This window comes from Canis lupus, chromosome 3 (assembly GCF_003254725.2).
Source record: "Canis lupus dingo isolate Sandy chromosome 3, ASM325472v2, whole genome shotgun sequence".
Taxonomy (NCBI): domain Eukaryota; kingdom Metazoa; phylum Chordata; class Mammalia; order Carnivora; family Canidae; genus Canis; species Canis lupus.
The window spans coordinates 41,102,798-41,116,924 of record NC_064245.1 but is presented as its reverse complement, the minus strand read 5'-3'; the positions used below and the strand labels follow the sequence as shown (position 1 = coordinate 41,116,924).

The 14,127-nt window shown below is 34.6% G+C and overlaps 1 protein-coding gene across 32 annotated transcripts in view; it reads left to right on the top strand.

The window, feature by feature from the left end:
• The window catches only part of MEF2A (myocyte enhancer factor 2A), a 189,413-nt gene that overhangs the window by 34,214 nt on the left and 141,072 nt on the right, over positions 1–14,127 (top strand). For 5 of the 32 annotated variants that reach the window (XM_025437978.3, XM_049108409.1, XM_049108406.1 and 2 more), the window contains one exon: positions 5,456–5,554. The exons of 26 other annotated variants lie outside the window; for them this stretch is intronic. The gene's annotated coding sequence lies outside the window, so the exon portion shown is untranslated. Of the gene's footprint in view, positions 1–5,455; positions 5,555–9,678; positions 9,734–14,127 lie in introns of all 32 variants that reach the window. One more of the 32 variants, XM_049108403.1, reaches the window with a different exon arrangement.

Genomic DNA, 14,127 nt, shown 5'->3' with positions numbered 1-14,127 from the left:
CCCAGGTCTCCAGGATCGCGCCCTGGGCCAAAGGCAGGCGCCAAACCGCTGCGCCACCCAGGGATCCCTGTGATCCACTTTTGAGTTAATTTTTGCGTATAGTATGAGGGTAAGGGAGAAGATTTATTTCTTTGCATATGAAAATCAAATTTTTCCAGAAGCATTTTTGAAAAGATTATATTTTTCCCTGTTGAATTACCTTGGTACCTTTGTTGAAAATCAACTTGCAATTATATGTGAGTGTTTTTTAGGGCTTTTTCATTTTATTGATCTGTGTATCTATATCTGGCAGTACTGCACTGTCTTGATTACTGTAGCTTTATTTTTTTAAAGATTTTGTTTATTTATTCATGAGAGACACACACAGAGAGAGAGGCAGAGACATACATAGGCAGAGGGAGAGAAGCAGGCTCCCTGTGGGGAGCTCAATGCGGAACTCAATCCCAGGACCCCGGGATCATGACCTGAGCTGAAGACAGATGCTTAACCACTGAGCCACCCATGTGCTCCTCCTTCTGTGTATTTTAGAATCAGCTTGTCAGTTTTTACAAAAAAGCTTAATGTTATTTCAGTTGTGAATGCTTTTATCATAGAGACTACATTGGGGAGAATTGACCTGCTAAGAACATGGAGTCTTCTGATACATGAACTTAGTGCCTTTTTCTGTTTAAGTTGTCTTTAGTTCTTCTTAACGTTTTGTTTTCAGTGTAAATGCATTGCACCTATTTTGTTAAGTTGATTCCTGTTTTGTATTTTTATGTTATTGTAAGTGGTAATGTAAAGATAAATCAGTTTTCAGTTGTTGTTTGTAGGCTTATAATTGATTTTTGTATTAAACTTTGTAATTTGTGATTCTGCCAAGCTCCTTATTAGTTCTAGTAAATTTCTTTTAAAGATTTATTTATTTTAGAGAGTGAGAAAGAAAGAGAGGGTACGAGCAGGAGGAGCAGAGGGAAAGAGGGACAGACTCCATCTGGAGCTGGATGTGGGGCTTCATCTCATGATCCTGAGCTGAAACCAAGAGTCAAGATACTTAATCACTGGCACCACCCGGGTTCCCTGTTCCAGTGACATTTTTTATAGTCCTTCAAATGTTTATTTTTATTTTTCATTTTTATTTTATTTTTAAGATTTTTTTATTCATGAGAGACAGACAGAGAGAGAGAGAGAAAGGCAGAGACACAGGCAGAGGGAGAAGCAGGCTCCATGCAGGGAGCCTGATGTGGGACTCGATCCTAGGACTCCAGCATCATGCCCTGGGCTAAAGGCAGGCGCTAAACCGCTGAGCCACCCAGCGATCCCCAGTCCTTCAAATGTTTTATGTAGACCATCATCTTGTCTGTGAATAAAGACTCCTTTAAATTTTTTATCTTATTATTATTATTATTATTATTATTTTTGCTTTATTGCAGTAGTAGTCCCAATGCAATGTTGAATAGAATGGTGAGCTGACATTCTTGACTTACTCCTGATGTTAGGTCAAAAACATTCAGTTTTTCACCAGTAAGTATGATGTTAACTATAGATTTTTAACAGATACCTTTTCTGAGATTGAATTCTATTCATAGCTTGCTGAGAATTTTTTTCTTATTGTGAATGGTTATTGATTTTTTACCAGTTTTTTCACATCTGTTGAATGATCACATTTTCCCCCCTCTCTTATCTGTTAATATAGTTAGCTACATTGATTTTTTTTTTTTTTTTTTTTTTGAGTATCAAACCAAGGAATCTTGCATTTTTGAGATAGTTTGTACTTGGTCATGACTTTGTTATACTTTATATATTAAAGTGTATACTTTATATATTTCATCATTGCTCATAGTAGGTATTGGTTTGTAGTTTTACTACAATGTTTATCTGTTGTTTTTTTTTTAAAGATTTTATTTACTTATTTATGACATAGCAGAGGGAGAAGTAGGCTTCCCACAAGGAGCCTGACGTGGTGGGACTCTATTCTGGACTCTGGGATCACGCCCTGAGCCGAAGGGCTCATGCTCAACTGCTGAGCCACCCAGGTGTCCCTTTGTCTGGTTTTTGTATCTGGATAACAGAGTGAGTTGGAAAGATTTCTTCTTTTGGAAAAGTTTCCATGTGTTTGGTGTTACTGCTTCTTTAATTGGTAGAATTCAATAATGAAGACCTCTGTGTTTGGAGTTTCTTTGTGGGAAGGTTTTAGACTATGAACTCAATTTCTTGGATTTGGGCAATTCAGATTTATAGTACTTCTTCTTGAATAACTTTCAGTTGTTTGTGTCTTTCAAGTAAATTTGTTCATTTCAGGTAAATTGCCTTATTTTTGGCATAAATTTGCATATTCTGTTTTTTGCTCTTTTTAATGTTTGAAGGATTTATAGTGATATCCCCTCTCTTGTTCTGGTATTAGAGATTTTCATTTTTCTAAAGGAGCAATTATTAAAATTTTCCTCTTCATTTTACAAAGTTTGTTTTGTGTTCATTTACATAGAGTTCAAATAATTCTTAAATTCCTTTGTGATTTTTTTTGACCTATTGTCAAATATTTGGTTTTTAGATATATTTCTCTAATAAGTTTTTAATTATGTGGTGGTCCAAAAACATATTTTGTATATTTATTATAAAGTGCAGAATGTTGTCTTTGTCAGTGAATGTTTTGTATGCACTTAAGAATGTGTATTGTGCTGTTGTTGAGGTAGAACTTTCTAAAAATGTTAATTAGGTCAGATTGGATGATAGTGTTTTTCAAAATTTATTCCTCTGATTTTCTGTTTCAGTAGTTGCTGAGAGAGGAGTGTGGAATCTTCAGTTTTAACTGGATTTGTCTGTTTCTCCTTTCACTTCTTGGTTCACACATGCATTTTGGAGCTCTACTATTAGTTACATGCATATTTAATTTTCTTCTATATTCTTAATGAATTGGGTTCTGTATCTTGAGATCGCCCTCTTTTATCCTTGATAAAATGTTGTGAAATCCTTTCTGAAAAAGTTTGCATAGTTTCTGATAGACACTTTTGCTGTTTTTCTTCTTCTGCACCTCCCCCCGAACCCCCACTCCCAGTAATTTTTCTGTTTTCTTTGACTGGTCTTAAGACTTTTTCAATGATTGTGTTTTAGTCATTTGATTATGATGTGCCTTAGTACAGTTTTCTCTGAGAAAATCTCTCTTAGGTTTTCTTGAGTTTTTTTTTAAAACTAATTTGGAAAAATACTGGCATGATTTCTTCAAATAGCTCACTTGCCCCAGGTGTGGGTTTTTATTTTTTTCTTTGAGGAGAGGGAGGGAATTTTATACATTTGATACTGCCTCAGCACTTGTACTTTTTTCCCTCTTTTTTTTCTTTTTGAATGGTTAATATCGTCATGTTTCTAGTTTCACTGATCTTCTGCAATATGTTCTCTTTTTAATCTTATCTAGTGTGTTTTTATTTCTGATAATTACTTTTTATCTCTGAAATTTTATTCTTCTATTTCTCTTCTCATCATGTTCCTGTTTCCCTTACCTCTTTTAACATGTAGAGCTTATTGATGATCATTGCTTTAATGCCCTCTATCTGTTAATTCCACTAACTTGATCGATAATTCCTGAGTTTCTTTACATCAGTTGACTTTTCTTCTTAGTATGGGGTACATTTCCTGCTTATTTTCATTCCCTCTAATTTTTGTATGGATCTTAGACATTATGGTGTGAGATTGTTAAGTGAAGAATTTTTTTGTATTATTTTATGTAGTGTTAAACTTTGTATTAAAAAAAACAACTTTGTATTCATAGAAGTTACTTGGTACCAACTAAATCCTTTTGAAGTGTTGTTTTTTTTGTTTTTAAAGCTTTGTCAGCATTGGTCCAGAACATTATTTATGTAGGGTTAATTTAGTTGCCCATTAAAGTTATATCTTTCTGAAGGTTATAATCCATGCCCACTTGAGGATTATTTTTATCCAATATTATAAAATTTTCATTAGTTTGTTTTCGTTTTGTGTTTTGAAGGAAATTTTTTGGCCCAAGAATAGTCTTGCAAGAAAAGATCAAAGCAGAAGGATTTTCTTTACTCAAAACTTACAAATCTACAGTAATTGGTTTCATGAAATAATGCCACAAGGATAATAAATAAAGAGCCTGGAAGAGGGCCAATGTGTATTTGCATGGATGCATGCTTTATGATAAAACTGGCACTATAGAATAGTAAGGAAAGAATTATTTAACAGATGATACTAGAACAGTTGGTTGTCCATACAGAAAAAAATGACATCCTCCATACCACATGCAAAAATCAAATTGAGATTGATTTGTACATCTCAGTATGAAAGGCTAAACTATAAAACTTTAGAGGCTAATATAAGGAGAACATGTTCATGATCCTCCAACGGTCAAAGATTTTAAAAGTAGTAAAAACAACTAATATAAATAAAACAATTGATACATTTTATTAACTTAAAATTAAGAAATCTTATTCTTGTAAGGTTACCAATAGGAGAACAGTGAGGCAAGCCAGAGTGGAAGAACATATTTGCAAAATATATAACAGACAAAAAGCATGTATCAGAATATTCAAAGCACTTTTACAAATCAGGATGACAGAGACAATGGAAAAATGGCAAGAGACATGAAAAGACACTTCATAATATGTGAAAAGTATGTTTAATCTCATTAGTAATGTGAAAAATGTAAGTGAAAACTAAAGAGGCTTCATCATAAACCACTGAAGTGGCTGAAATTAAAAAGATGGACAGTACAAGTTTTGGAGAGGATGTTAAGTTATGGGAACTCATTAAACATTGCTGGTGGGAATGTATGTTATTAAAACCATTTTAGGAAACACTTTAATATTACTATATTAATATATTACTAGGTAAGAAATTACCTAGTAATTTCTTTCCATGGGTATATCCCTGAGAGTAATGTGTGAACTTGTGCACTAAAAGATGTGTTAATAAGTAACATTGGTAGCAGTGGTTTTGTAATAGCTTCAAACTCAATTATGTTGTTCAGCAGTTGACTGAATAAATAAAATTGTGATATATTCATATAACCCAATACTTTTCGACAATAAAAGTGAATAAAGTATAGCTACATGCCATACAGGCGAGTTTTGCAAATATGTTTCTCAAAAGAAGCCAGGAGCAGAGAATTCAAAATTTGTGATTCCATTTATGTAAAGTAAAACACAAAAATATAATGGGTAAAATGCCTGTGTTTTATGTTTATGAACAATTATCTGTTAAAACCAAAAATGCCAATTCCTAATTCCATTACATGCCTGTCCACATTTCTGAACTACTTGCCACATTCATTAAGAAATTTTCTGAGTATAATGGTATGCCCCAAATCCTAATTCATCTTTATAAATAAAGATATAACAGAATTTATATATAGGTTTGATTCAGGTAATAAAAGATTAAAAGTTTTTAATATATCTATTATTTAAATCATAATGTGGAGAGTTAATATGGTTTCTAGTAATGATAATTCATCTTTATACAGGATAGTTATTGGCAAAGCAGTTTTTCCACAAATCATGACGGCTTCAAAAGTATTTGGAATAGCTGCATTTTACAAATGAAGAGAGTGTTAACATGGAAAGTAAGTTGGTGGTGGTTGAAAGACTAGAACTTCATTTTCATTTCTATGCTTTGCCTTAACTGCGTCCTTTATTTCTCTGGCATGTCCCCTGTGAAGACAGGACATTGCTCTTATGTAGATGTAATTAATCTGGGAATGAATGGTTATGTGGATGGGCTTTTAATCTTTTTTTTTTTTAATTTTTATTTTTTTAAGATTTTTATTTATTTATGGGGGGGGGAGAGAGAGAGAGAGAGAGAGAGAGAGAGAGAGAGAGAGGCAGAGATACAGGCAGGAGATGCAGGCTCCATCCAGGGAGTCTGATTTGGGACTCCATCCCGGGACTCCAGGATCACGCCCAGGGCTGAAGGTTGGCACTAAATTGCTGAGCCACTCAGGTGCTTCGGGCTTTTAATCTTAATAAGGGTAATTTAGTCTTTCTAACAGTGATTTTAATAATATTGTGCCCATCTGTAAGGAGCTGAGGATGCCTTCTGGTTTTATTCTTATAATTTACTGTAAGAGTTTATTTTTTTTATTTTTATTTTTTTTTAAAGAATTTTATTTATTTATTCATGAGAGACACACGACAGAGGGAGAGGGAGAAGCAGGCTCCATGCAGGGAGCCTGACGTGGGACTCGATCACAGGTCTCCAGGATCACACCCCGGGCTTCAGGTGGCGCTCAACTGCTGCGCCACCGGGGCTGCCCTACTGTAAGAGTTTAAACTATATTCTTGCTCTACTTTTAGAACTGATTGAAGTAGTGAGGAAGTGAGTCACTGAAAATCACATGACAATGCATTGGGTGTATAAATAAAGAAATAAAACACATTTTATAGGCTGGTCATTCTGAAAAAAATTTTTGAAGTTACCATGTCTTTTTAGTCAGTATTTGGATTATTTATCATGATTAATAATTTATATCATTTTAGAATAATATTTCTTGCTTTAAGGAAGCAAGTTTTACAATTTAGAAACCCTTTAATTCCCTGCACAATGAAATGAAGACAGTGATATTAACATTAAAAAAAATTATTTCCAATTTCCCTCAAACTTAATTTCTGTAGTGAATTTCAGATGCTTAACTGACCAGTATTTGTAACCAGTACATAATTTTTAGCACTTCATTACATGTTGTGTAAAACAAGGGCTATATTCTCTAACAGGAATAGAGCCCAATAGGAATAGACTCTTAACATTTTATTCCTAAGCTTCTCCTAAATTTTTTTTTTAGCATTTTGTTTTAAAATGTCTCTCATGGGACGCCTGGGTGGCTCATCGGTTGAGCGTCTGTCTGCCTTTGGCTCAGGGCATGATACCCAGGTCCAGGGCTCAAGTTCCACGTCGGGCTCCCTGGGGGGAACCTGCTTCTCCCTCCACTGTTCTCTGAGTGTCTCATGAATGAATAAATAAAAACTTTTTTTAAAAAGTCTCTCATCCAAAAACATAGGGTCAGAGCATACAAAAATATATAACCTGTTATTAATCAAAGAAATCCAAACTAGATAGATGCCGTATTTAAACCACTCTTTAGATTTTTACATGACTTCTCTCCTCTCCCCAGCCTATTCATGATTTTCCCTATAACATTCTAAATAAATACATAGTAAGAAGTGATACTGTGTTATGATTTCAGGCAGGGGCACCAATATCTTGTATTTCAGTTGTCTTAACTTTCTAACAAGTAGTTACTTGTTTGGAGGTGTCACAGCTAGGCCATAGCTAGTTTTTACAAAGCTAGAAAAAGGTTCTCCCAATTTTTGGTAGATGCTGCCCTCTGCGAGCGTTCAGTGCTTAGAAAGTGGAGAACAAATCAGATTTCAGTCCCCATTTGCTCTCTCTTGGTCGTGCACTCATGTGCAGGGTACAACCTCCACATTATTCATAGTGGCCTTGAGACATAATGATTTCTTTCTTTTGATAGGTTTATAGCATTAGAATTTGCAGGTCAGAATATGTCATTATACCCACAGACTCTTCAAGCAGTCCCTTTTCTTGTTGGTCAGGGATTATTTTCTCAGTGTGGTCTATACTTTTGTTGATCTTATTTCTTCAGTGAGATGTTAGTATTTTTGAATTTTACCTAAAATTTATACCAACTTAATAAAATTAGGTGGGAATGTTTGTAGGGTACATTCTGCCTTTATGAAAGTTACATAGAACAATACAGCTGGGTTTTCAAGCAATGACCATGAATGTATAATTTCTATATTTGAACTAAAGTTTGTTTTCCTTGTTGGATCATTTCTTTAAATAGTGACTAGTGGCCGTTACTGTGTTCATACAACATATCATTGTATTTTTAAAATGTGTAATTAGATACAACATGTACAATTCTGGCTGAAATGGAATGCTTTAGTCCTTTTCCATAAAACAGTAGTTTAATGATAGTCTTAAATTAATTTAGAATTTGAATTTGTGCCTGGATTTAATTGTTTGTAAGCAATAATGAAAGCATCCTATTTTAGAGGGAACAAAGAAGATTGTTCTTATATTAAAAGTAACTGAAAGATAATTATGTAAGGTCAAAAGTCTCTGATTGCATTAAAAATGAACAGTGAGATAGTTTCCCCCAAGTTTGTCTGACAAACTTACTGTACAGTATAAGTGTTTTTTTTGTTTGTATATTTTATAAGGGAAAGTATATATAGGGCATTGTGTGTGTGTTATGTAGTTGCATTGGCCAGTACTGACATTAGGATTAAAATTATTTGATATTGCTTGATTCTGATTTTTCAAAAAGCTCTTTTAGCAAAGTGGGTAGCTAGTGGAGTTTTTTGCTTGTTTAGGTCATTTTTTCTTCCTGTTTTAGTAGATCACAATTATTTAGTAGATCACACTTATACTTTTTTTTTTTTTTAAGATTTTACTCATTTATTCATGAGAGACACAGAGAGAGGGAGGCAGAGACAGGCAGAGGGAGAAGCAGGCTCCATGCAGGGAGCCTGATGTGGGACTCACGCCTGGGACTCTAGGATCATGCCCTGAGCTGAAGGCAGACGCTTAACTGCTTAGCCACCCAAGCGTCCCATGGTACTTATACTTAAATGCAGTTAACTTTTCTAATTGCTTTTTCTTATACAATTGAAAGTTCTTGAAGTTAAGAATAATGTAGAAGGTTATCAGTGAAATCTGTAAATGAAATTAAACAGTTCTATTTTAACAATGTCAAAAGAATAAAATATTTGGGAGTAAATTTAACAAAAGTACAATACCTATATACTAAAAACTATAAATCACCCTTGAAAGTAGTTAAAGAAGACCTAAATAAATGCAAAGACAGGAGATTACTGTATTTATGGATTAGAAGACTTAATATTATTAAGATTGCAAACAGATTCAATTACAGAGTTACCATATGGTCCATTAGTTCTGCTCCTAGCTGTATATCCAAGAAAAGTGATGACATGTCCACACACAGACACACACACACACAAACAAACACATACTTTCATAACATTATTCAGAATAGAGTGGAAACAACCAGATTTCCCTCAGCTTGTTGAATGGATAAATGAAACATGGTATATCCATAAAATACAGTATTGTTCAGCCAAAAAAGCAGCGAGGTACTGATAATACTTAACACAGATGAACTTTGAAAACATTATGCTGAGTGAAAGAAGTTACAAAATGCTGCATATTGTATGATTCCACTTGTTTGAAATATCTCAAATAGGCAAATCCATAGAGACGTAAAGCTATTGCCAGGCGTTGCGGAGAGGGAGGAATGGGGAATGATTTGCTAATGGGCATTGAGTTTCTTTAGGGGATGACAAAAATATTCTAGAATTATATAGTGGGGGTGTTTGTACAACTTTGTGAATATAGTAAGACAAACAAACCCTGTATGGTATACTTTAAAAAGATGAGATTTATGACATATGTGAATTATACCTAAATTTTAAAAAAATCACATAGAAATGAAAAAAAAAGTGGCCTACTTCTGATCTAATTTATTATCAAACAAGGATGTTTTTGAGAGTGAGGGATGTCACTTAATTACTCCAGCACAATACACATAAAACTGGCTGTCCCAGTTAAACCGGTATGTATGTTCTCCCTGCTTTTTATACTCTTTTTTCCTCCTCATTGAAGAAATATGAAGAATATAAAACTCTTCTAATATCCTTTTTTTATCAGATGTGGGAAAAAGAAGATTAAGAAAGTCATGTAATTCAAAGAAATGGGAGAGAAGGTATTTCTTAATGAAAATGAGCATAAACATATATGTTAAGTGCAACGTGTAGCTATATACAGTTAGTACTTTTTTCATTTATGTGATTTTGTCACTTCATTCTCACACATAGCCAATTAGTGTTTGAATGAATTAGGAGTTTTGTGTTGTTATATAATAAAGCAGTTTCTCTGACTAGATATGTGTATCATAATCTGTGGAGCTTTTAAAAGTTACTCTTGGTTGGGCATTAGTCTTAATTATGATTTGATAGTTATATTGTGGAGTTAGGGTAAGTTCATGCATGCAAAATATGTTTCAGCTCTCTAGTTGAATCTAGTATTCATTTAAATTGAGAACTATTACCTTAAGTCAATGAGTTTTATTGATCTATTAAAATATACAGTTATTATTGTTTTGTGCATAAATAGTAAGTAGCAGTAGCAACTGAGGGAATCTCATTCTAACTATACCCACCTACCATTCCTCTCTACCAGCCCTGTATGTTGGTCATCCAGAAATTGTGATTCTTTTAATTCTCCCAAGCACTGAGGTGGGAGGAATCTTATTTATTTATTTAGGTTACCTTGAGGCAGGAGGAGTAGTGGGAAGTAGATAAAAGCTGCAGTTCCTTTGCAAATATTGAAAATCTATTTCTGGTAGACCGGGAAGGGTATCATCATCACTATATGAAATATGAGGGCTTGAGAGATGGAAATCTTTTAGGGGGTCAGAACACTTTAAGTTAGCTGAGAACTGCTTGTGGCCCATTGTAACGGCAGGTAGATTGCTCTCTGTTGTTTGAACTGGGAGAGGATACGATGCAATGTCGTTTTTTTTCCACACCTCTAGTTTCTCTTGTGCAACCATGCAAAGTTTGGCCGAAATTCACTGAAAAGTAGCATAGACTCACGATGTTGAAGCTGTATGGCTCCTCAAAGATTTTGTAATTCAGCTTATTTAATGATGGATCATATCCATCTACTATGTCCCATAGTTTTGATAACCTTTCTTTAGCCACTACCTGCATAGTTACAGTAGGGATGCGGTATTATTATACTATACATGACATTAGAGCCAAAATTTTGACTGTGTCTCCTTCTGTGACTTTGGAAGAGTACATGCCAGTTTGGCTCCCAAATGAAGCAAATCCTAGCTTCCCCATAGGATTATCATGGCTTTTAAATGAATATAGCATACGTTAATGTCTAACATAGCTGTAGGTACATTGGGTAAGTGGGTATGTTACCTTTCCTTTTGCAGTTCAATGAAGAACAACTGACTACTTTCAAAAGATTGTCTCTTAAAGAGTTTTCATAGCCTGGGGTCTGAAATCTTTCTATATGTTGATTTATTGCATTAATTTATTAACTGTATGGCTGTTTATTGAACATCTGTTTTGGACTAGGCACTTTGGTAGCTGCTGGAGTTATGGGGGCAAATACAACATACTTGATCTTCTCCCTCATTGAGCTTACAGTTTGGTTGGAGAAAAATGAATAATTGTACAAGTAATTAATTACAGTTGTGGAAAATGTCATAAAACAAGTATAATGTGCTCTGAAAGTGTATTAAAAGGTCTTGATATAGTTTGGATGTTAGGGAACATTTTGGATGAAATAATGCTAATACTGAGACATAATGGATCTGTGGAACTCACAGTAAGGGGAAGTGCTTGGGATGAGACCTAGCAAGAGAGAGCAAGCTGGTAGGTAGTATATGCGAAGGCCCTGCAGCAGAAAGCATATAGCAGCTTTGTAACTACAGAAAAGCCTATGTCCAGAAACTTACAGGTAGTAGAAGGCAAGGAATGAGAACGGGGGTGGGGGGCAAGATTAGACAGGGTTCTTCTCTAGGCCATGTAAGGGTTTTTGGACTTTAAGAACAGTAGTGACATTTGCATTTTAAAATCACTGTAGTGAGAATGGGGAACTTGGATTGGAGAGGAATAAGAATGCCTGCTGAGACCAGTTAGGTTATTGCAAAGCCTAGGCTAGAGGTGGCAGTAGCTGTTTTTGGAAGTAGAGTACCATGCTATGACTGGAGATGTGAGTTCAAACCAAATCTTTTAACAGCTTTGATTTTGTAGGCCATGTAGTCAGTGGAGATTTCAAGACTTTTACCTTGCCAGTACTTGTTACTACCTACTAAAAATCAGCAAAAGACAAGCTTAGTAAGTCTAGCTCCTTTTTCATGATCTGACTTTGCGAGTAAGTACTCTTTTTTCTTTTTTTCATTAAGCCCTTTGCAGAAAGCCTTAGTCGGAGAGGCACATTCTTTAAAAACAAAAACAAACAAACAAAAAAAACCAACCAAAAATCTATCAGCTACTTTTACTTCTGTGCTATTAGTTGATACGGAATGTCTTAGGTACTGAATGCTTTTAAAGTAATCAAGTTTCTTTTGGTCAGTGGATACACTAGTGAGAACTGTGGCCATAGGATTCTTATTACAATGACGAAAAGAAATCTCATTATGAAAAAAAAAAAAAAAAAAAAGAAATCTCATTATGCCAGGAGAACCTTTCTGAAACAGATAATTGAAGTTTGATTAGTTTGGTTGGATGTGAGAGTATTTTGAAGCAGTCTTACAAGGCACTTTTGAATTTTAGGAAGCAGTGAGTAACTAAATCACCAAGCTTACTGTTCCACTTTTTCCTACTTCGTCTTTGTCACAGTCATTTGTTAATTTGCCTTTTATTTTGGATATGAATTATGATCTGTGTATATTACAAGAATTGATTGCTCATTTTTGAATGCTGGCTTCTGTCTTCCCAACACTGCTGTTGTTTAGCAGTTTTTAATTAAGGGCTCAGTTCACACATCATTATTTCTTGTAAAGAAATATCTGGGGTGCCTTTAGGGTATCAGAAATAGCTTTCTTTAGAATTATATAGGAAACTCTGATTTTTAAGATTATATATGTACTTTGTCTATATTTATTTATAAAGCATTTTGTATTCTATGTTTTCTATTTCTAGCCTTCTCTGTATCATCTGTTATTTTGACTTGGATTCCAAAGGTTTTGGTCATCTTACAAACATTTGTCTTTTTTAATGTCTAGAACAAAAGTCATAAAATGAAGTGATAAATCAAGGAAAGAATATTTATGATCTGTTATGAAAATGACCTACCTGAAACATTTAAAAATGATCTCTAATTTATTCTTTGGGAACAGATTGTAACTAACTCTTAAACTGTTTGCATGTATGTATTGGGTACGACGCTTTCTTTGCAAGTACCAGAAAAGCTACCCAAACAGTAAGAATTTTACCACCTTGTCTAATAAGAAATTCAAAGTTAGGTTGGTTCCATGGTTGGTTAACTTGGGTCCCTCTTCTGTCTTTTCTCTGTCACTTTTGTGTTTTACTGTTTTATTCTAAATTTATTTAGTTGTCCTTCCCAGTAGCATAGTCCATTAGCAATATATGATTGACCTAGATTGTGTTTATACCTGTGGGTTGAAAAAAGCAATAATTAGTCCTAGACTTCTTTGCTCTGGATTGTTCTAGCTTATTTTTTGCTTCATCTTTTATTTTCGTTGTTGAAACTAAAGGAATTTGAATTGTCTCCTAAGTATCTAATGATGTTTAATTTTTTTTTAAAGATTTTAATTATTTATTCATGAGAGACACAGAAGGAGAGAGAGGCAGAGACACAGGCAGAGGGAGAAGCAGGCTCCAGGCAGGGAGCACGATGTGGGACTCAATCCTGGGTCCCCAGGATCATGCCCTGGGCTGAAGGCGGCGCCAAACTGCTAAGCCACCGGGGCTGCCTTTTTTTCTTCTTCTTCTTCTTTTTTTTTTTTTTTTTAAAAGATTTGTGTTTGTTCATGAGAGACACCAAGAGAGGCAGAGATACAGGCAGAGGGAGAAGCAGGCTCCCTATAGGGAATCGATGCGGGACTGAGTCTCAGGACCCTGAGATCAGGACCTGAGCCAAAGGCAGATGCTCAACCACTGAGCCACCCAGGTGCCCCTAATGATGTTTAATTTTAAGTTAACATATATATCAAGGGAAATGATCATTAAGTAAAGCAGAGAGACTGACAAGTACTTCTGTCTGTAATCAGAAGCCCCTCAGATGATAAAGAATCTTGTCATTAAATCCAGTCCATGTCTGTGGTATAATATGAAAAGGGGTTAAAAAGAGTAAATAACTAGTGATGAAAATCCAATGTATTTTAATAATGAACTTTCAGGGAAAATTAAGAAGTGATTTTTCCTTTCATAAAAGACAACTACAGGTTCCTCCTAAATAGCACTTCCTTTTATTCTAAATGTAAGTTTCTTACAGGTTTATAATATCTGATGAATTTCTCTAAATATTTTATAAAATTAGCAGAATTTGATATTGATCTTTTGTGTGCTTCTCAACTCCTCATTTTTGGCTCCTTTGCTTTTTAGATATTCCATA